At 60.3% G+C, this 22159-nt stretch overlaps 1 protein-coding gene across 2 annotated transcripts in view; it reads left to right on the forward strand.

Moving 5' to 3' along the window:
- The window catches only part of LMO3 (LIM domain only 3), a 45302-nt gene that overhangs the window by 3186 nt on the left and 19957 nt on the right, over positions 1-22159 (forward strand). The window contains exon 1 of one of the 2 annotated variants that reach the window (XM_075341920.1): positions 17238-17385. The exons of the other annotated variant lie outside the window; for it this stretch is intronic. The gene's annotated coding sequence lies outside the window, so the exon portion shown is untranslated. Of the gene's footprint in view, positions 1-17237; positions 17386-22159 lie in introns of those variants that run through there. 2 annotated transcript variants of the gene reach the window in all.

Consider the following 22159-nt stretch of genomic DNA (forward strand, 5'->3'; position numbering starts at 1 on the left):
TGTGTGCTGTGTATATAGTGTATATAGTGTGCGCTGTGTATATAGTGTATATAGTGTGTGCTGTGTATATAGTGTATATAGTGTGTGCTGTGTATATAGTGTATATAGTGTGTGCTGTGTATATAGTGTATATAGTGTATATAGTGTGTGCTGTGTATATAGTGTATATAGTGTGTGCTGTGTATATAGTGTATATAGTGCGTGCTGTGTATATAGTGTATATAGTGTGTGCTGTGTATATAGTGTATATAGTGTATATAGTGTGCGCTGTGTATATAGTGTATATAGTGTATATAGTGTGTGCTGTGTATATAGTGTGCGCTGTGTATATAGTGTATATAGTGTGTGCTGTGTATATAATGTATATAGTGTGCGCTGTGTATATAGTGTATATAGTGTATATAGTGTGTGCTGTGTATATAATGTATATAGTGTGTGCTGTGTATATAGTGTATATAGTGTGTGCTGTGTATATAGTGTATATAGTGTGTGTATATAGTGTATATAGTGTGTGCTGTGTATATAGTGTATATAGTGTGTGCTGTGTATATAGTGTATATAGTGTGCGCTGTGTATATAGTGTATATAGTGTGCGCTGTGTATATAGTGTATATAGTGTGCGCTGTGTATATAGTGTATATAGTGTGTGCTGTGTATATAGTGTATATAGTGTGTGCTGTGTATATAGTGTATATAGTGTGTGCTGTGTATATAGTGTATATAGTGTGTGCTGTGTATATAGTGTATATAGTGTGTGCTGTGTATATAGTGTATATAGTGTGTGCTGTGTATATAGTGTATATAGTGTGTGCTGTGTATATAGTGTATATAGTGTGTGCTGTGTATATAGTGTATATAGTGTGTGCTGTGTATATAGTGTATATAGTGTGTGCTGTGTATATAGTGTATATAGTGTGCGCTGTGTATATAGTGTATATAGTGTGTGCTGTGTATATAGTGTATATAGTGTGTGCTGTGTATATAGTGTATATAGTGTGTGCTGTGTATATAGTGTATATAGTGTGTGCTGTGTATATAGTGTATATAGTGTGTGCTGTGTATATAGTGTATATAGTGTGCGCTGTGTATATAGTGTATATAGTGTGTGCTGTGTATATAGTGTATATAGTGTGTGCTGTGTATATAGTGTATATAGTGTATATAGTGTGTGCTGTGTATATAATGTATATAGTGTGCGCTGTGTATATAGTGTATATAGTGTGTGCTGTGTATATTGTGTATATAGTGTGTACTGTGTATATAATGTATATAGTGTGCGCTGTGTATATAGTGTATATAGTGTGCGCTGTGTATATAGTGTATATAGTGTGTGCTGTGTATATAGTGTATATAGTGTGTGCTGTGTATATAGTGTATATAGTGTGTGCTGTGTATATAGTGTATATAGTGTGTGCTGTGTATATAGTGTATATAGTGTGTGCTGTGTATATAGTGTATATAGTGTGTGCTGTGTATATAGTGTGTGTATATATAGTGTGTGTATATAGTGTATATAGTGTATGTGTGTGTATATAGTGTATATAATGTGTGTATATAGTGTATATAGTGTGTGCTGTGTATATAGTGTATATAGTGTGTGCTGTGTATATAGTGTATATAGTGTGTGCTGTGTATATAGTGTATATAGTGTGTGCTGGGTATATAGTGTATATAGTGTGTGCTGTGTATATAGTGTATATAGTGTGTGCTGTGTATATAGTGTATATAGTGTGTGCTGGGTATATAGTGTATATAGTGTGTGCTGTGTATATAGTGTATATAGTGTGTGCTGTGTATATAATGTATATAGTGTGCGCTGTGTATATAGTGTGCGCTGTGTATATAGTGTATATAGTGTGTGCTGTGTATATAGTGTATATAGTGTGTGCTGTGTATATAGTGTATATAGTGTGTGCTGTGTATATAATGTATATAGTGTGCGCTGTGTATATAGTGTATATAGTGTGCGCTGTGTATATAGTGTATATAGTGTGTGCTGTGTATATAATGTATATAGTGTGCGCTGTGTATATAGTGTATATAGTGTGCGCTGTGTATATAGTGTATATAGTGTGCGCTGTGTATATAGTGTATATAGTGTGCGCTGTGTATATAGTGTATATAGTGTGCGCTGTGTATATAGTGTATATAGTGTATATAGTGTGTGCTGTGTATATAGTGTGCGCTGTGTATATAGTGTATATAGTGTGTGCTGTGTATATAGTGTATATAGTGTGTGCTGTGTATATAGTGTATATAGTGTGTGCTGTGTATATAATGTATATAGTGTGCGCTGTGTATATAGTGTATATAGTGTGCGCTGTGTATATAGTGTATATAGTGTGTGCTGTGTATATAATGTATATAGTGTGTGCTGTGTATATAGTGTATATAGTGTGCGCTGTGTATATAGTGTATATAGTGTGCGCTGTGTATATAGTGTATATAGTGTGTGCTGTGTATATAGTGTATATAGTGTGTGCTGTGTATATAGTGTATATAGTGTGTGCTGTGTATATAGTGTATATAGTGTGTGCTGTGTATATAGTGTGTGTATATATAGTGTGTGTATATAGTGTATATAGTGTATGTGTGTGTATATAGTGTATATAATGTGTGTATATAGTGTATATAGTGTGTGCTGTGTATATAGTGTATATAGTGTGTGCTGTGTATATAGTGTATATAGTGTGCGCTGTGTATATAGTGTATATAGTGTGTGCTGGGTATATAGTGTATATAGTGTGTGCTGTGTATATAGTGTGTGTATATATAGTGTGTGTATATAGTGTATATAGTGTATGTGTGTGTATATAGTGTATATAATGTGTGTATATAGTGTGCGCTGTGTACGGTGTATATAGTGTGTGTATATAGTGTATATAATGTGTGTATATAGTGTATGTGTGTGTATATAGTGTATATAATGTGTGTATATAGTGTGTGTGTATATAATGTGTAAATAGTGTGTGTGTATATAGTGTATATAGTGTGGCTGTGTACGGACGGTGTGTTCAGTGTATATAGTGTGCGCTGTGTATGGTGTATATAGTGTGTGCGCTGTGTACGGTGTGTGTATATAATACGTTCAGTCTCGGGGGGCTCAGTCTTGCGGTCTCTGTTCAGTCTCGGGCTCAGTCTTGCGGTCTCTGCTCAGTCTCGGGCTCAGTCTTGCGGTCTCTGCTCAGTCTCGGGCTCAGTCTTGCGGTCTCTGTTCAGTCTCGGGCTCAGTCTTGCGGTCTCTGTTCAGCCTCGGGCTCAGTCTTGCGGTCTCTGTTCAGCCTCGGGCTCAGTCTTGCGGTCTCTGTTCAGTCTCTGGCTCAGTCTTGCGGTCTCTGTTCAGTCTCGGGCTCAGTCTTGCGGTCTCTGCTCAGTCTCGGGCTCAGTCTTGCGGTCTCTGCTCAGTCTCGGGCTCAGTCTTGCGGTCTCTGTTCAGTCTCGGGCTCAGTCTTGCGGTCTCTGTTCAGTCTCGGGCTCAGTCTTGCGATCTCTGTTCAGTCTCGAGCTCAGTCTTGCGGTCTCTGTTCAGTCTCGGGCTCAGTCTTGCGGTCTCTGTTCAGTCTCGGGCTCAGTCTTGCGGTCTCTGTTCAGTCTCGGGTTCAGTCTTGCGGTCTCTGTTCAGTCTCGGGCTCAGTCTTGCGGTCTCTGCTCAGTCTTGGGCTCAGTCTTGCGGTCTCTGTTCAGTCTCGGGTTCAGTCTTGCGGTCTCTGTTCAGTCTCGGGCTCAGTCTTGCGGTCTCTGTTCAGTCTCGGGTTCAGTCTTGCGGTCTCTGCTCAGTCTCGGGCTCAGTCTTGCGGTCTCTGTTCAGTCTCGGGTTCAGTCTTGCGGTCTCTGTTCAGTCTCGGGCTCAGTCTTGCGGTCTCTGCTCAGTCTTGGGGTCTCTGTTCAGTCTCGGGCTCAGTCTTGCGGTCTCTGCTCGCTCTCGCCCTCTGCCAGTCTTGAGCTCGGTCCCGCTCGCTCTTGCCCTCTGCCAGTCTCGGGCTTGATTCCGCTCGCTCTCGCCCTCTGCCAGTCTCGGGCTCAGTCCCGCTCGCTCTCGTCCTCTGCCAGTCTCGGGCTCAGTCCCGCTCGCTCTCGCCCTCTGCCAGTCTTGGGTTGGGTTCCGCTTGCTCTCGCCCTCTGCCAGTCTCGGGCTCGATTCCGCTCGCTCTCGCCCTCTGCCAGTCTCGAACTCGGTCCCGCTCGCTCTCGCCCTCTGCCAGTCTTGGGCTCGGTCCCGCTTGCTCTCACCCTCTGCCAGTCTCGGGCTCGGTCCCACTCGCTCTCGCCCTCTGCCAGTCTCGGGCTCGGTCCCACTCGCTCTCGCCCTCTGCCAGTCTCGGGCTCGGTTCTGCTCGCTCTTGCCCTCTGCCAGTCTCGGGCTCGGTCCCGCTCGCTCTCGCCCTCTGCCAGTCTCGGGCTCAGTTTCGCTTGCTTTCGCCCTCTGCCAGTCTCGGGCTTGGTTCTGCTCGCTCTCACCCTCTGCCAGTCTTGGGCTGGGTTCCGCTCGCTCTCACCCTCTGCCAGTCTTGGGCTGGGTTCCGCTCGCTCTCGCCCTCTGTCAGTCTCGGGCTTGGTTCCGCTCGCTCTCACCCTCTGCCAGTCTTGGGCTGGGTTCCGCTCGCTCTCGCCCTCTGCCAGTCTCGGGCTCGGTTCCGCTCGCTCCCGTTCTCTGCCAGTCTTGGGCTGGGTTCCGCTCGCTCTCGCCCTCTGCCAGTCTCGGTCCCGCTCGCTCTCGCCCTCTGCCAGTCTTGGGTTCGGACCTGCTCGCTCTCACCCTCTTTCAGTTTCGGACTCGGTTCCGCTTGCACTCACCCTCTGCCAGTCTCGTGTTTGGTCCTGCTCGCCCGCTCGCTCTCGCCCTCTGCCAGTCTCGAGCTCGGTCCCGCTTGCTCTAGCCCTCTGCCAGTTTTGGGCTCGGTTCCGCTCGCTCTCACCCTCTGCCAGTCTCGGGTTTGGTCCCGCTTGCCCGCTCGCTCTCACCCTCTGCCAGTTTTGGGTTTGGTCCCACTCGCCCGCTCACTCTCACCCTCTGCCAGTTTCGGGTTTGGTCCTGCTCGCCCGCTCGCTCTCACCCTCTGCCAGTTTCGGGTTTGGTCCTGCTCGCCCGTTTGCTCTCACCCTCTGCCAGTTTCGCATTTTGTCCTGCTCGCCCGCTCGCTCTCACCCTCTGCCAGTCTCGGGTTTGGTCCTGCTCGCCCGCTCACTCTCACCCTCTGCCAGTTTCACGTTTGGTCCTCCTCGCCCGCTCGCTCTCGCCCTCTGCCAGTCTCGGGTTTGGTCCTGCTCGCCCGCTCGCTCTCACCCTCTGCCACTCTTGAGCTCGGTCCCGCTTGCTCTCACCCTCTGCCAGTCTCGGGCTCGGTCCCGCTTGCTCTCACCCTTTGCCAGTCTCGGGCTCGGTCCCGCTCGATCTCGCCCTCTGCCAGTCTCGGGTTTGGTCCTGCTCGCCCGCTCGCTCTCACCCTCTGCCAGTCTCGGGCTCGGTCCCACTCGCTCTCGCCCTCTGCCAGTCTCGGGCTCGGTTCCGCTCGCTCTCACCCTCTGCCAGTCTCGGGTTGGGTCCTGCTCGCTCTCGCCCTCTGCCAGTCTTGAGCTCGGTCCCGCTCGCTCTTGCCCTCTGCCAGTCTCGGGCTTGATTCCGCTCGCTCTCGCCCTCTGCCAGTCTCGGGCTCAGTCCCGCTCGCTCTCGTCCTCTGCCAGTCTCGGGCTCAGTCCCACTCGCTCTCGCCCTCTGCCAGTCTCGGGCTCGAGTCCGCTCGCTCTCGCCCTCTGCCAGTCTCGAACTCGGTCCCGCTCGCTCTTGCCCTCTGCCAGTCTCGGGTTTGGTCCTGCTCTCTCTCGCCCTCTGCCAGTCTCGGGCTCGGTCCCACTCGCTCTCGCCCTCTGCCAGTCTCGGGCTCGGTTCCGCTCGCTCTTGCCCTCTGCCAGACTCGGGCTCGGTCCCGCTCGCTCTCGCCCTCTGCCAGTCTCGAGTTTGGTCCTGCTCTCTCTCGCCCTCTGCCAGTCTTGGGCTTGGTCCGGCTCGCTCTCACCCTCTGCCAGTCTTTGGGTTTGGTCATGCTCGCCCGCTCGCTCTCGCCCTCTGCCAGTCTCGGGCTCGATTCCGCTTGTTCTCGCCCTGTGCTAGTCTCCGGCTTGGTTCCGCTCGCTCTCGCCCTCTGCTAGTCTCGGGCTCAGTTCCGCTTGCTTTCGCCCTCTGCCAGTCTCGGGCTTGGTTCCGCTTGTTCTCGCCCTCTGCCAGTCTCGGGCTCAGTTCCGCTTGCTTTCGCCCTCTGCCAGTCTCGGGCTTGGTTCCGCTCGCTCTCACCCTCTGCCAGTCTTGGGCTGGGTTCCGCTCGCTCTCACCCTCTGCCAGTCTCGGGCTTGGTTCCGCTCGCTCTCACCCTCTGCCAGTCTCGGGCTTGGTTCCGCTCGCTCTCACCCTCTGCCAGTCTCGGGCTTGGTTCCGCTCGCTCTCACCCTCTGCCAGTCTCGGGCTGGGTTCCGCTTGCTTTCGCCCTCTGCCAGTCTCGGGCTTGGTTCCGCTCGCTCTCACCCTCTGCCAGTCTTGGGCTGGGTTCCGCTCGCTCTCACCCTCTGCCAGTCTCGGGCTCAGTTCCGCTTGCTTTCGCCCTCTGTCAGTCTCGGGCTTGGTTCCGCTCGCTCTCACCCTCTGCCAGTCTTGGGCTGGGTTCCGCTCGCTCTCGCCCTCTGCCAGTCTCGGGCTCGGTTCCGCTCGCTCCCGTTCTCTGCCAGTCTTGGGCTGGGTTCCGCTCGCTCTCACCCTCTGCCAGTCTCGGGCTCGGTCCCGATCGCTCTCGCCCTCTGCCAGTCTTGGGTTCGGACCTGCTCGCTCTCACCCTCTTTCAGTTTCGGACTCGGTTCCGCTTGCACTCACCCTCTGCCAGTCTCGTGTTTGGTCCTGCTCGCCCGCTCGCTCTCGCCCTCTGCCAGTCTCGAGCTCGGTCCCGCTTGCTCTAGCCCTCTGCCAGTTTTGGGCTCGGTTCCGCTCGCTCTCACCCTCTGCCAGTCTCGGGTTTGGTCCCGCTTGCCCGCTCGCTCTCACCCTCTGCCAGTTTTGGGTTTGGTCCCGCTCGCCCGCTCACTCTCACCCTCTGCCAGTTTCGGGTTTGGTCCTGCTCGCCCGCTCGCTCTCACCCTCTGCCAGTTTCGGGTTTGGTCCTGCTCGCCCGTTTGCTCTCACCCTCTGCCAGTTTCGCATTTTGTCCTGCTCGCCCGCTCGCTCTCACCCTCTGCCAGTCTCGGGTTTGGTCCTGCTCGCCCGCTCACTCTCACCCTCTGCCAGTTTCACGTTTGGTCCTCCTCGCCCGCTCGCTCTCACCCTCTGCCAGTCTCGGGTTTGGTCCTGCTCGCCCGCTCGCTCTCACCCTCTGCCACTCTTGAGCTCGGTCCCGCTTGCTCTCACCCTCTGCCAGTCTCGGGCTCGGTCCCGCTTGCTCTCACCCTTTGCCAGTCTCGGGCTCGGTCCCGCTCGATCTCGCCCTCTGCCAGTCTCGGGTTTGGTCCTGCTCGCCCGCTTGCTCTCACCCTCTGCCAGTCTCGGGCTCGGTCCCACTCGCTCTCGCCCTCTGCCAGTCTCGGGCTCGGTTCCGCTCGCTCTCACCCTCTGCCAGTCTCGGGTTGGGTCCTGCTCGCTCTCGCCCTCTGCCAGTCTTGAGCTCGGTCCCGCTCGCTCTTGCCCTCTGCCAGTCTCGGGCTTGATTCCGCTCGCCCTCTGCCAGTCTCGGGCTCAGTCCCGCTCGCTCTCGTCCTCTGCCAGTCTCGGGCTCAGTCCCACTCGCTCTCGCCCTCTGCCAGTCTCGGGCTCGAGTCCGCTCGCTCTCGCCCTCTGCCAGTCTCGAACTCGGTCCCGCTCGCTCTCGCCCTCTGCCAGTCTCGGGTTTGGTCCTGCTCTCTCTCGCCCTCTGCCAGTCTCGGGCTCGGTCCCACTCGCTCTCGCCCTCTGCCAGTCTCGGGCTCGGTTCCGCTCGCTCTTGCCCTCTGCCAGACTCGGGCTCGGTCCCGCTCGCTCTCGCCCTCTGCCAGTCTCGAGTTTGGTCCTGCTCTCTCTCGCCCTCTGCCAGTCTTGGGCTTGGTCCGGCTCGCTCTCACCCTCTGCCAGTCTTTGGGTTTGGTCATGCTCGCCCGCTCGCTCTCGCCCTCTGCCAGTCTCGGGCTCGATTCCGCTTGTTCTCGCCCTGTGCTAGTCTCCGGCTTGGTTCCGCTCGCTCTCGCCCTCTGCTAGACTCGGGCTCAGTTTTGCTTGCTTTCGCCCTCTGCCAGTCTCGGGCTTGGTTCCGCTTGTTCTCGCCCTCTGCCAGTCTCGGGCTCAGTTCCGCTTGCTTTCGCCCTCTGCCAGTCTCGGGCTTGGTTCCGCTCGCTCTCACCCTCTGCCAGTCTTGGGCTGGGTTCCGCTCGCTCTCGCCCTCTGCCAGTCTTGGGCTTGGTTCCGCTCGCTCTCACCCTCTGCCAGTCTTGGGCTTGGTTCCGCTCGCTCTCACCCTCTGCCAGTCTCGGGCTTGGTTCCGCTCGCTCTCACCCTCTGCCAGTCTCGGGCTTGGTTCCGCTCGCTCTCACCCTCTGCCAGTCTCGGGCTTGGTTCCGCTCGCTCTCACCCTCTGCCAGTCTCGGGCTTGGTTCCGCTCGCTCTCACCCTCTGCCAGTCTTGGGCTGGGTTCCGCTCGCTCTCGCCCTCTGCCAGTCTCGGGCTCGGTTCCGCTCGCTCCCGTTCTCTGCCAGTCTTGGGCTGGGTTCCGCTCGCTCTCGCCCTCTGCCAGTCTCGGGCTCGGTCCCGCTCGCTCTCGCCCTCTGCCAGTCTTGGGTTCGGACCTGCTCGCTCTCACCCTCTTTCAGTTTCGGACTCGGTTCCGCTTGCACTCACCCTCTGCCAGTCTCGTGTTTGGTCCTGCTCGCCCGCTCGCTCTCGCCCTCTGCCAGTCTCGAGCTCGGTCCCGCTTGCTCTAGCCCTCTGCCAGTTTTGGGCTCGGTTCCGCTCGCTCTCACCCTCTGCCAGTCTCGGGTTTGGTCCCGCTTGCCCGCTCGCTCTCACCCTCTGCCAGTTTTGGGTTTGGTCCCGCTCGCCCGCTCACTCTCACCCTCTGCCAGTTTCGGGTTTGGTCCTGCTCGCCCGCTCGCTCTCACCCTCTGCCAGTTTCGGGTTTGGTCCTGCTCGCCCGTTTGCTCTCACCCTCTGCCAGTTTCGCATTTTGTCCTGCTCGCCCGCTCGCTCTCACCCTCTGCCAGTCTCGGGTTTGGTCCTGCTCGCCCGCTCACTCTCACCCTCTGCCAGTTTCACGTTTGGTCCTCCTCGCCCGCTTGCTCTCACCCTCTGCCAGTCTCGGGTTTGGTCCTGCTCGCCCGCTCGCTCTCACCCTCTGCCACTCTTGAGCTCGGTCCCGCTTGCTCTCACCCTCTGCCAGTCTCGAGCTCGGTCCCGCTTGCTCTCACCCTTTGCCAGTCTCGGGCTCGGTCCCGCTCGATCTCGCCCTCTGCCAGTCTCGGGTTTGGTCCTGCTCGCCCGCTCGCTCTCACCCTCTGCCAGTCTCGGGCTCGGTCCCACTCGCTCTCGCCCTCTGCCAGTCTCGGGCTCGGTTCCGCTCGCTCTCACCCTCTGCCAGTCTCGGGTTGGGTCCTGCTCGCTCTCGCCCTCTGCCAGTCTTGAGCTCGGTCCCGCTCGCTCTTGCCCTCTGCCAGTCTCGGGCTTGATTCCGCTCGCTCTCGCCCTCTGCCAGTCTCGGGCTCAGTCCCGCTCGCTCTCGTCCTCTGCCAGTCTCGGGCTCAGTCCCACTCGCTCTCGCCCTCTGCCAGTCTCGGGCTCGAGTCCGCTCGCTCTCGCCCTCTGCCAGTCTCGAACTCGGTCCCGCTCGCTCTCGCCCTCTGCCAGTCTCGGGTTTGGTCCTGCTCTCTCTCGCCCTCTGCCAGTCTCGGGCTCGGTCCCACTCGCTCTCGCCCTCTGCCAGTCTCGGGCTCGGTTCCGCTCGCTCTTGCCCTCTGCCAGTCTCGGGCTCGGTCCCGCTCGCTCTCGCCCTCTGCCAGTCTCGAGTTTGGTCCTGCTCTCTCTCGCCCTCTGCCAGTCTTGGGCTTGGTCCGGCTCGCTCTCACCCTCTGCCAGTCTTTGGGTTTGGTCATGCTCGCCCGCTCGCTCTCGCCCTCTGCCAGTCTCGGGCTCGATTCCGCTTGTTCTCGCCCTGTGCTAGTCTCCTGCTTGGTTCCGCTCGCTCTCGCCCTCTGCCAGTCTCGGGCTCAGTTCCGCTTGCTTTCGCCCTCTGCCAGTCTCGGGCTTGGTTCCGCTTGTTCTCGCCCTCTGCCAGTCTCGGGCTCAGTTCCGCTTGCTTTCGCCCTCTGCCAGTCTCGGGCTTGGTTCCGCTCGCTCTCACCCTCTGCCAGTCTTGGGCTGGGTTCCGCTCGCTCTCGCCCTCTGCCAGTCTCGGGCTTGGTTCCGCTCGCTCTCACCCTCTGCCAGTCTTGGGCTGGGTTCCGCTCGCTCTCGCCCTCTGCCAGTCTCGGGCTCGGTTCCGCTCGCTCCCGTTCTCTGCCAGTCTTGGGCTGGGTTCCGCTCGCTCTCGCCCTCTGCCAGTCTCGGGCTCGGTCCCGCTCGCTCTCGCCCTCTGCCAGTCTCGGGTTCGGACCTGCTCGCTCTCACCCTCTTTCAGTTTCGGGCTCGGTTCCGCTTGCACTCACCCTCTGCCAGTCTCGGGTTTGGTCCTGCTCGCCCGCTCGCTCTCGCCCTCTGCCAGTCTCGAGCTCGGTCCCGCTTGCTCTCACCCTCTGCCAGTTTTGGGCTCGGTTCCGCTCGCTCTCACCCTCTGCCAGTCTCAGGTTTGGTCCCGCTCGCCCGCTCACTCTCACCCTCTGCCAGTTTCGGGTTTGGTCCTGCTCGCCCGTTTGCTCTCACCCTCTGCCAGTTTCGCATTTTGTCCTGCTCGCCCGCTCGCTCTCACCCTCTGCCAGTCTCGGGTTTGGTCCTGCTCGCTCGCTCACTCTCACCCTCTGCCAGTTTCGCGTTTGGTCCTGCTCGCCCGCTCGCTCTCACCCTCTGCCAGTCTCGGGTTTGGTCCTGCTCGCCCGCTCGCTCTCACCCTCTGCCACTCTTGGGCTCGGTTCCGCTCGCTCTCACCCTCTGCCAGTTTCGGGTTTGGTCCCGCTCGCTCTCGCTTTCTGCCAGTCTCAAGCTCGGTCCCGATTGCTCTCACCCTCTGCCAGTCTCGGGCTCGGTCCCGCTTGCTCTCACCCTTTGCCAGTCTCGGGCTCGGTCCCGCTCGCTCTCGCCCTCTGCCAGTCTCGGGTTTGGTCCTGCTCGCCCGCTCGCTCTTACCCTCTGCCAGTCTCGGGTTTAGACCTGCTCGCCCGCTCGCTCTCACCCTCTGCCAGTCTCGGGTTTGGTCCTGCTCGCCCGCTCGCTCTCGCCCTCTGCCAGTCTCGGGTTTGGTCCTGCTCGCCCGCTCGCTCTCACCCTCTGCCAGTCTCGGGTTTGGTCCTGCTCGCCCGCTCGCTCTCACCCTCTGCCAGTTTCGGGCTCGGTCCCGCTTGCTCTCGCCCTCTGCCAATCTCGGGTTTGGTCCCGCTCGCCCGCTCGCTCTCACCCTCTGCCAGTCTCGGGTTTGGACCTGCTCGCCCGCTCGCTCTCACCCTCTGCCAGTCTCGGGTTTGGTCCTGCTCGCCCGCTCGCTCTCACCCTCTGCCAGTTTCGGGCTCGGTCCTGCTCGCTCTCACCCTCTACCAATCTCGGGTTTGGTCCCGCTCGCCCGCTTGCTCTCACCCTCTGCCAGTCTCGGGTTTGGTCTTGCTCGCCCGCTCGCTCTCACCCTCTGCCAGTCTTGGGTTTGGTCCCGCTCGCCCGCTCGCTCTCACCCTCTGCCAGTCTTGTGTTTGGTCCTGCTCGCCCGCTCGCTCTCACCCTCTGCCAGTCTCGGGTTTGGTCCCGCTCGCCCGCTCGCTCTCACCCTCTGCCAGTCTTGGGTTTGGTCCTGCTCGCCCGCTTGCTCTCACCCTCTGCCAGTCTTGGGTTTGGTCCTGCTCGCCCGCTCGCTCTCACCCTCTGCCAGTCTCGGGTTTGGTCCCGCTCGCTCTCACCCTCTGCCAGTTTCGGGCTCGGTTCCGCTCGCTCTCGCCCTCTGCCAGTCTTGGGTTTGGTCTTGCTCGCCCGCTTGCTCTCACCCTCTGCCAGTCTTGGGTTTGGTCCTGCTCGCCCGCTTGCTCTCACCCTCTGCCAGTCTTGGGTTTGGTCCTGCTCGCCCCGCTCGCTCTCACCCTCTGCCAGTCTCGGGTTTGGTCCCGCTCGCTCTCACCCTCTGCCAGTTTCGGGCTCGGTTCCCGCTCGCTCTCGCCCTCTGCCAGTCTTGGGTTTGGTCCCGCTCGCCCGCTCGCTCTCACCCTCTGCCAGTCTTGTGTTTGGTCCCGCTAGCCCGCTTGCTCTCACCCTCTGCCAGTCTTGGGTTTGGTCCTGCTCGCAGCCCGCTCGCTCTCACCCTCTGCCAATCTCGGGTTTGGTCCTGCTCGCGCCGCTCGCTCTCACCCTCTGCCAGTTTCTGGTTTGGTTCCGCTCGCTCTCGCCCTCTGCTAGTCTTGGGTTTTGGTCCCGCTCGCCCGCTTGCTCTCACCCTCTGCTAGTCTTGGGTTTGGTCCTGCTCGCCCCGCTCGCTCTCACACCTCTGCCAGTTTCCGGGCTCGGTTCCGCTCGCTCTCGCCCTCTGCCAGTCTTGGGTTTGGTCCCGCTCGCCCGTTCGCTCTCACCCTATGCCAGTCTTGTGTTTGGTCCTGCTCGCCCCGCTCGCTCTCACCTTCTGCCAGTTTCGGGCTCGGTTCCGCTCGCTCTCGCCCTCTGCCAGTCTTGGGTTTGGTCCCGCTCGCACCCGCTCGCTCTCAACCTCTGCCAGTCTTGGGTTTGGTCCTGCTCGCTCCGCTCGCTCTCGCCCTCTGCCAGTCTCGGGTTTTGGTCCCGCTCGCCCTCACCCTCTGCGAGTCTCGGGTTTGGTCCTGCTCGCCCGCTCGCTCTCACCCTCTGCCAGTCTCTGGTTTGTTTCCCGCTTGCTCTCACCCTCTGCCAGTCTCGAGTTTGGTCCTGCTCGCCCGCTCGTTCTCACCCTCTGCCAGTTTCGGGCTCGGTCCCGGCTCGCTCTCACCCTCTGCCAGTCTCAGGTTTGGTCCTGCTCGCCCGCACGCTCTCACCCTCTTCCAATCTCGGGTTTGGTCCTGCTCGCCCGCTCGCTCTCACCCTCTACCAATCTCGGGTTTGGTCCCGCTCGCTCTCACCCTCTGCCAGTCTCGGGTTTGGTCTTGCTCGCCCGCTCGCTCTCACCCTCTGCCAGTCTTGTGTTTTGTCCTGCTCGCTCCCGCTCGCTCTCGCCCTTTGCCAGTCTTGGGTTTGGTCTTGCTCGCCCGCTCGCTCTCACCCTCTGACAGTCTTGTGTTTGGTCCTGCTCGCCCGCTCGCTCTCACCCTCTGCCAATCTCGGGTTTGGTCCTGCTCGCACCGCTCGCTCTCACCCTCTGCCAGTCTCGGGTTTTGTCCCGCTCGCCCGCTCGCTCTCACCCTCTGCCAGTTTCGGGCTCGGTTCCGTTCACTCTCGCCCTCTGCCAGTCTTGGGTTTGGTCTTGCTCGCCCGCTCGCTCTCACCCTCTGTCAGTCTTGTGTTTGGTCCTGCTCGCCCGCTTGCTCTCACCCTCTGCCATTCTTGAGTTTGGTCCTGCTCGCCCCGCTCGCTCTCACCCTCTGCCAATCTCGGGTTTGGTCCTGCTCGCACCCGCTCGCTCTCACCCTCTGCCAGTCTCGGGTTTGGTCCCCGCTCGCCCTCTCGCTCTCACCCTCTGCCAGTTTCGGGCTCGGTTCCGCTCGCTCTCCGCCCTCTGCAAGTCTTGGGTTTGGTCCCGCTCGCTCTGACCCTCTGCCAGTCTTGGGTTTGGGTCCTGCTCGCCCGCTTGCTCTCACCCTCTGCCAGTCCTGGGTTTTGTCCTGCTCGCCCGCTCGCTCTCACCCTCTGCCAGTCTCGGGTTTGGTCCTGCTCGCCCGCTCGCTCTCACCCTCTGCCAGTTTCGGGCTCGGTTCCGCTCGCTCTCGCCCTCTGCCAGTCTTGGGTTTGGTCCCGCACCGCTCGCTCTCCACCCTCTGCCAGTTTTGGGTTTGGTCCCGCTCACACCGCTCGCTCTCACCCTCTGCCAGTCTTGGGTTTGGTCCTGCTCGCCCCGCTCGCTCTCACCCTCTGCCAATCTCGGGTTTGGTCCTGCTCGCCCGCTCGCTCTCACCCTCTGCCAGTCTCTGGTTTGGTTCCGCTCGCTCTCGCCCTCTGCCAGTCTCTGGTTTGGTTCCGCTCGCTCTCGCCCTCTGCCAGTCTTGGGTTTGGTCTTGCTCGCCCGCTCGCTCTCACCCTCTGCCAGTCTTGGGTTTGGTCCTGCTCGCCACCGCTCGCTCTCACCCTCTGCCTGTTTCGGGCTCGGTTCCGCTCGCTCTCGCCCTCTGCCAGTCTTGGGTTTGGTCCTGCTCGCCCCGCTCGCTCTCACCCTCTGCCAGTTTCGGGCTCGGTTCCGCTCGCTCTCGCCCTCTGCCAGTCTTGGGTTTGGTCTCGCTCGCTCCGCTCGCTCTCACCCTCTCCCAGTCTTGGGTTTGGTCCTGCTCGCCCCGCTCGCTCTCGCCCTCTGCCAGTCTCGGGTTTGGTTCCGCTCGCTCTCACCCTCTGCCGGTCTCTGGTTTGGTTCCGCTCGCCCCCTCGCTCTCGCCCTCTGCCAGTCTTGGGTTTGGTCCTGCTCGCCCCGCTCGCTCTCGCCCTCTGCCAGTCTTGGGTTTGGTCCCGCTAGCCCCGCTGGCTCTCACCCTCTGCCAGTCTTGGGTTTGGTCCCGCTCGCGCTCGCTCTCTCGCTCTCACCCTCTGCCAGTTTCGGGCTCGGTTCCGCTCGCTCTCGCCCTCTGCCAGTCTTGGGTTTGGTCCCGCTCGCTCTCACCCTCTGCCAGTCTTGTGTTTGGTCCTGCTCGCCCGCTCGCTCTCACCCTCTGCCAGTCTTGTGTTTGGTCCTGCTCGCTCTCACCCTCTGCCAGTCTTGGGTTTGGTCCTGCTCGCACCGCTCGCTCTCACCCTCTGCCAGTCTTGGGTTTGGTCCCCGCTCGCCCCGCCTCGCTCTCACCCTCTGCCAGTTTCGGGCTCGGTTTCCGCTCGCTCTCGCCCTCTGCCAGTCTTGGGTTTGGTCCCGCTCGCTCTCACCCTCTGCCAGTCTTGTGTTTGGTCCTGCTCGCGCCGCTCGCTCTCACCCTCTGCCAGTCTTGTGTTTGGTCCTGCTCGCACCGCTCGCTCTCACCCTCTGCCAGTCTTGGGTTTGGTCTTGCTCGCAACCGCTCGCTCTCACCCTCTGCCAGTCTTGTGTTTGGTCCTGCTCGCCCGCTCGCTCTCACCCTCTGCCAGTCTTGTGTTTGGTCCTGCTCGCACCGCTCGCTCTCACCCTCTGCCAGTCTTGGGTTTGGTCTTGCTCGCCCGCTCGCTCTCACCCTCTGCCAGTCTTGTGTTTGGGTCCTGCTCGCACCGCTCGCTCTCACCCTCTGCCAGTCTTGGGTTTGGTCTTGCTCGCCCGCTCGCTCTCACCCTCTGCCAGTCTTGTGTTTGGTCCTGCTCGCCCGCTCGCTCTCACCCTCTGCCAGTCTTGGGTTTGGTCTTGCTCGCCCGCTCGCTCTCACCCTCTGCCAGTCTTGGGTTTGGTCTTGCTCGCCCCGCTCGCTCTCACCCTCTGCCAGTCTTGGGTTTGGTCTTGCTCGCCCGCTTCGCTCTCACCCTCTGCCAGTCTTGTGTTTGGTCCTGCTCGCCCGCTCGCTCTCTCACCCTCTGCCAGTCTTGTGTTTGGTCCTGCTCGCCCGCTCGCTCTCACCCTCTGCCAGTCTTGGGTTTGGTCTTGCTCGCCCGCTCGCTCTCACCCTCTGCCAGTCTTGTGTTTGGTCCTGCTCGCACCGCTCGCTCTCACCCTCTGCCAGTCTTGTGTTTGGTCCTGCTCGCCTCGCTCGCTCTCACCCTCTGCCAGTCTTGGGTTTGGTCTTGCTCGCCCGCTCGCTCTCACCCTCTGCCAGTCTTGGGTTTGGTCTTGCTCGCCCGCTCGCTCTCACCCTCTGCCAGTCTTGTGTTTGGTCCTGCTCGCGCCGCTCGCTCTCACCCTCTGCCAGTCTTGGGTTTGGTCTTGCTCACCCGCTCGCTCTCACCCTCTGCCAGTCTTGGGTTTGGTCCCGCTCGCTCCGCTCGCTCTCACCCTCTGCCAGTTTCGGGCTCGGTTCCGCTCGCTCTCGCCCTCTGCCAGTCTTGGGTTTGGTCCTGCTCGCCCCGCTCGCTCTCACCCTCTGCCAGTCTTGTGTTTGGTCCTGCTCGCCCGCTCGCTCTCGCCCTCTGCCAGTCTTGTGTTTGGTCCTGCTCGCGCCGCTCGCTCTCACCCTCTGCCAGTCTTGTGTTTGGTCCTGCTCGCCCCGCTCGCTCTCACCCTCTGCCAGTCTTGGGTTTTGGTCCTGCTCGCCCCGCTCGCTCTCACCCTCTGCCAGTCTTGTGTTTGGTCCCGCTCGCCCGCTCGCTCTCACCCTCTGCCAGTCTTGGGTTTGGTCTTGCTCGCCCGCTCGCTCTCGCCCCTCTGCCAGTCTTGGGTTTGGTCTTGCTCGCCCGCTCGCCTCTCGCCCTCTGCCAGTCTTGTGTTTGGTCCTGCTCGCCCCGCTCGCTCTCACCCTCTGCCAGTCTTGGGTTTGGTCTTGCTCGCCCGCTCGCTCTCACCCTCTGCCAGTCTTGGGTTTGGTCTTGCTCGCACCGCTCGCTCTCACCCCTCTGCCAGTCTTGGGTTTGGTCCTGCTCGCACCGCTCGCTCTCACCCTCTGCCAGTCTTGGGTTTGGTCCTGCTCGCCCGCTCGCTCTCACCCTCTGCCAGTCTTGGGTTTGGTCCCGCTCGCCCGCTCGCTCTCACCCTCTGCCAGTCTTGTGTTTGGTCCTGCTCGCCCCGCTCGCTCTCACCCTCTGCCAGTCTTGTGTTTGGTCCCGCTCGCACCGCTCGCTCTCACCCTCTGCCAGTCTTGTGTTTGGTCCCGCTCGCCCGCTCGCTCTCACCCTCTGCCAGTCTTGTGTTTGGTCCCGCTCGCCCGCTCGCTCTCACCCTCTGCCAGCCGCTCGCACTTTGCTGCTATGGAAACAGTAATTAAACTGATAAGAGTGGAGAAATGTCAGAATCTCTGGCGGCAGCTGCAGGAGGGGGGGGGAGCAAATTGGTTCCCAGCTCCAGTGCTGGAGGAAGGAGGGGGTGTCTGCTGAGGAGGGGGCTGCTGTGTGCTGGGGACCTGGATTAGCATTGGGGGCTGCAGGGGTCTCTGGGCCGCTGAGCAGAGAACAAGGCCCATTCCAAGATGAGAGGGGAAGGGGAGTGAATGGCCGCCGGCAGCAATGCTCTGACTCCAGCCCCGAGTAGTCGTCTCAGCTGAGAACAGGTGGGTTGTCAGCATGGTGGGGGTCCGGTGCTGGGAGGTGATGGTGGGGGTCTGGTGCTGGGAGGTGATGGTGGGGGTCCGGTGCTGGGAGGTGGTGGTGGGGATCCGGTGCTGGGGAGATGATGGTGGGGTCCTGTGCTGGCAGGTGATGGTGGGGTCCTGTGCTGGGAGGTGATGGTGGGGTCCGGTGCTGGGAGGTGATGGTGGGGGTCTGGTGCTGGGAGGTGGTGGTGGGGATCCGGTGCTGGGAGATGATGGTGGGGTCCTGTGCTGGCAGGTGATGGTGGGGTCCTGTGCTGGGAGGTGATGGTGGGGTCCGGTGCTGGGAGATGATGGTGGGGTCCTGTGCTGGCAGGTGATGGTGGGGTCCTGTGCTGGGAGGTGATGGTGGGGTCCTGTGCTGGGAGGTGATGGTGGGGGTCCTGTGCTCGGAGGTGATGGTGGGGTCCTGTGCTGGGAGGTGATGGTGGGGTCCGGTGCTGGGAGGTGATGGTGGTGGTCCTGTGCTGGCAGGTGATGGTGGGGGTCCGGTGCTGGGAGGTGATGGTGGGGGTCCTGTGCTCGGAGGTGATGGTGGGGTCCTGTGCTGGGAGGTGATGGTGGGGGTCCGGTGCTGGGAGGTGATGGTGGGGGTCCGGTGCTGGGAGGTGATGGTGGGGGTCTGGTGCTGGGAGGTGATGGTGGGGGTCCGGTGCTGGGAGGTGGTGGTGGGGGTCCGGTGCTGGGAGGTGATGGTGGGGGTCTGGTGCTGGGAGGTGATGGTGGGGTCCTGTGCTGGGAGGTGATGGTGGGGGTCCGGTGCTGGGAGGTGATGGTGGGGGTCCGGTGCTGGGAGGTGATGGTGGGGGTCCTGTGCTGGGAGGTGGTGGTGGGGGTCCTGTGCTGGGAGGTGATGGTGGGGGCCCTGTGCTGGGAGGTGATGGTGGGGGTCCGGTGCTGGGATGTGATGGTGGGGGTCCGGTGCTGGGAGGTGATGGTGGGGGTCCGGTGCTGGCAGGTGGTGGTGGGGGTCCGGTGCTGGGAGGTGATGGTGGGGGTCCGGTGCTGGGAGGTGATGGTGGGGGTCCGGTGCTGGGAGGTGATGGTGGGGGGTCCGGTGCTGGCAGGTGATGGTGGGGGTCCGGTGCTGGGAGGTGATGGTGGGGTCCTGTGCTGGGAGGTGATGGTGGGGGTCCGGTGCTGGGAGGTGATGGTTGGGGTCCGGTGCTGGGAGGTGATGGTGGGGGTCTGGTGCTGGGAGGTGATGGTGGGGGTCCGGTGCTGGGAGGTGATGGTGGGGGTCCGGTGCTGGGAGGTGATGGTGGGGGTCCGGTGCTGGCAGGTGATGGTGGGGGTCCGGTGCTGGTAGGTGATGGTGGGGTCATGTGCTGGGAGGTGATGGTGGGGGTCCGGTGCTGGGAGGTGGTGGTGGGGGTCCGGTGCTGGGAGGTGATGGTGGGGGTCCGGTGCTGGCAGGTGGTGGTGGGGGTCCGGTGCTGGCAGGTGGTGGTGGGGGGTCCGGTGCTGGGAGGTGATGGTGGGGGTCCGGTGCTGGGAGGTGATGGTGGGGGTCCGGTGCTGGGAGGTGATGGTGGGGGTCCGGTGCTGGGAGGTGGTGGTGGGGGGTCCGGTGCTGGGAGGTGATGGTGGGGTCCGGTGGTGGGGGTCCGGAGCTCGGTGAGGATGGTGGGGGTCCGGTGCTCGGAGGTGATGGTGGGGTCCGGTGCTCGGTGAGGATGGTGGGGTCCGGTGCTCGGAGGTGATGGTGGGGGTCCGGTGCTGGGAGGTGATGGTGGGGTCCGGTGCTCGGAGGTGATGGTGGGGTCCGGTGCTCGGAGGTGATGGTGGGGGTCCGGTGGTGGGGGTCCGGTGCTCGGTGAGGATGTTGGGGGTCCGGTGCTCGGAGGTGATGGTGGGGGTCCGGTGGTGGGGGTCCGGAGCTCGGTGAGGATGGTGGGGGTCCGGTGCTGGGATGTGATGGTGGGGGTCCGGTGCTCGGTGAGGATGGTGGGGTCCGGTGCTCGGAGGTGATGGTGGGGGTCCGGTGGTGGGGGTCCGGTGCTCGGTGAGGATGGTGGGGTCCGGTGCTCGGAGGTGATGGTGGGGTCCGGTGCTCGGAGGTGATGGTGGGGTCCGGTGGTGGGGGTCCGGTGCTCGGTGAGGATGTTGGGGGTCTTGTGCTGGGAGGTGATGGTGGGGTCCGGTGCTCGGAGGTGATGGTGGGGGTCCGGTGGTGGGGGTCCGGTGCTCGGTGAGGATGGTGGGGGTCCGGTGCTCGGAGGTGATGGTGGGGGGGGGGATGTAGTGATCGGATGCGCTGGTACTTTCTGCTGTTGCTGCTGGGACTGTGCGGATGAACGACACCAAACAAGGGGATAAAGGGGGCGCTCAGGCGAAACCCCACAATGCAATCCGGCCAATTACAGGCAAAGTTCATTGTGGACCTCGCTGTCAGACCTGCGCCTCTTAACCCCTGACATTCTGCTGCCGCGGCTGCCACCCGTGTACCGCTGGGCCGAAGCCGCTGCCAGATCCGAGCCAACATCAGGCACGCACAAAGTATCACAGGCCGGGACCCGAAACCGGGGAGAAAAGACCCAGAGGGTGGGGGAAAGCAAGATCCAGTGTACCCAAATATACCCAATGTGACTGGTGATACCGTGTACCCAAAGTGACAGGAGACACAATGTTTCCAAATAGATTCGGAGTGAAGCGTGATGCGATGTGTCCGGAGTGACGCGTGATGCGATGTGTCCGGAGTGACGCGTGATGCGATGTGTCCGGTGTGACGCGTGATGCGATGTGTCCGGAGTGACGCGTGATGCGATGTGTCCGGTGTGACGCGTGATGCGATGTGTCCGGAGTGACGCGTGATGCGATGTGTCCGGAGTGACGCGTGATGCGATGTGTCCGGTGTGACGCGTGATGCGATGTGTCCGGAGTGACGCGTGATGCGATGTGTCCGGTGTGACGCGTGATGCGATGTGTCCGGAGTGACGCGTGATGCGATGTGTCCGGAGTGACGCGTGATGCGATGTGTCCGGAGTGACGCGTGATGCGATGTGTCCGGAGTGACGCGTGATGCGATGTGTCCGGAGTGACGCGTGATGCAATGTGTCCGGTGTGACGCGTGATGCGATGTGTCCGGAGTGACGCGTGATGCGATGTGTCCGGAGTGACGCGTGATGCGATGTGTCCGGAGTGACGCGATGTGTCCGTAGTGACGCGTGTTGCGATGTGTCCGGAGTGACGCGTGTTGCGATGTGTCCGGAGTGACGCGTGATGCGATGTGTCCGGAGTGACGCGTGATGCGATGTGTCCGGAGTGACGCGTCATGCGATGTGTCCGGAGTGACGCGTGATGCGATGTGTCCGGAGTGACGCGTGATGCGATGTGTCCGGAGTGACGCGTGATGCGATGTGTCCGGAGTGACGCGTGATGCGATGTGTCCGGAGTGACGCGTGATGCGATGTGTCCGGAGTGACGCGTGATGCGATGTATCCGGAGTGACGCGTGATGCGATGTGTCCGGAGTGACGCGATGTGTCCGGAGTGATGCAATGTGTCCGGAGTGACGCGTGATGCGATGTGTCCGGAGTGACGCGTGATGCGATGTGTCCGGAGTGACGCGTGTTGCGATGTGTCCGGAGTGACGCGTGATGCGATGTGTCCGGAGTGACGCGTGATGCGATGTGTCCGGAGTGACGCGTGATGCGATGTGTCCGGAGTGACGCGTGATGCGATGTGTCCGGAGTGACGCGATGTGTCCGGAGTGATGCAATGTGTCCGGAGTGACGCATGATGCGATGTGTCCGGAGTGACGCGTGATGCGATGTGTCCGGAGTGACGTGTGATGCGATGTGTCCGGAGTGACGCGTGATGCGATGTGTCCGGAGTGACGCGTGATGCGATGTGTCCGGAGTGACGCGATGTGTCCGTAGTGACACGTGTTGCGATGTGTCCGGAGTGACGCGTGTTGCGATGTGTCCGGAGTGACGCGTGATGCGATGTGTCCGGAGTGACGCGTGATGCGATGTGTCCGGAGTGACGCGTCATGCGATGTGTCCGGAGTGACGCGTGATGCGATGTGTCCGGAGTGACGCGTGATGCGATGTGTCCGGAGTGACGCGTGATGCGATGTGTCCGGAGTGACGCGTGATGCGATGTGTCCGGAGTGACGCGTGATGCGATGTGTCCGGAGTGACGCGTGATGCGATGTGTCCGGAGTGACGCGTGATGCGATGTGTCCGGAGTGACGCGTGATGCGATGTGTCCGGAGTGACGCGTGATGCGATGTATCCGGAGTGACGCGTGATGCGATGTATCCGGAGTGACGCGTGAAGTGACGCGTGATGCGATGTGTCCGGAGTGACGCGTGATGCGATGTGTCCGGAGTGACGCGTGTTGCGATGTGTCCGGAGTGACGCGTGATGCGATGTGTCCGGAGTGACGCGTGATGCGATGTGTCCGGAGTGACGCGTGATGCGATGTGTCCGGAGTGACGCGTGATGCGATGTGTCCGGAGTGACGCGATGTGTCCGGAGTGATGCAATGTGTCCGGAGTGACGCGTGATGCGATGTGTCCGGAGTGACGCGTGATGCGATGTGTCCGGAGTGACGCGTGTTGCGATGTGTCCGGAGTGACGCGTGATGCGATGTGTCCGGAGTGACGCGTGATGCGATGTGTCCGGAGTGACGCGTGATGCGATGTGTCCGGAGTGACGCGTGATGCGATGTGTCCGGAGTGACGCGTGATGCGATGTGTCCGGAGTGACGCGTGATGCGATGTGTCCGGA

This window comes from Anomaloglossus baeobatrachus, chromosome 4 (assembly GCF_048569485.1).
Source record: "Anomaloglossus baeobatrachus isolate aAnoBae1 chromosome 4, aAnoBae1.hap1, whole genome shotgun sequence".
In the NCBI taxonomy this organism is placed as follows: domain Eukaryota; kingdom Metazoa; phylum Chordata; class Amphibia; order Anura; family Aromobatidae; genus Anomaloglossus; species Anomaloglossus baeobatrachus.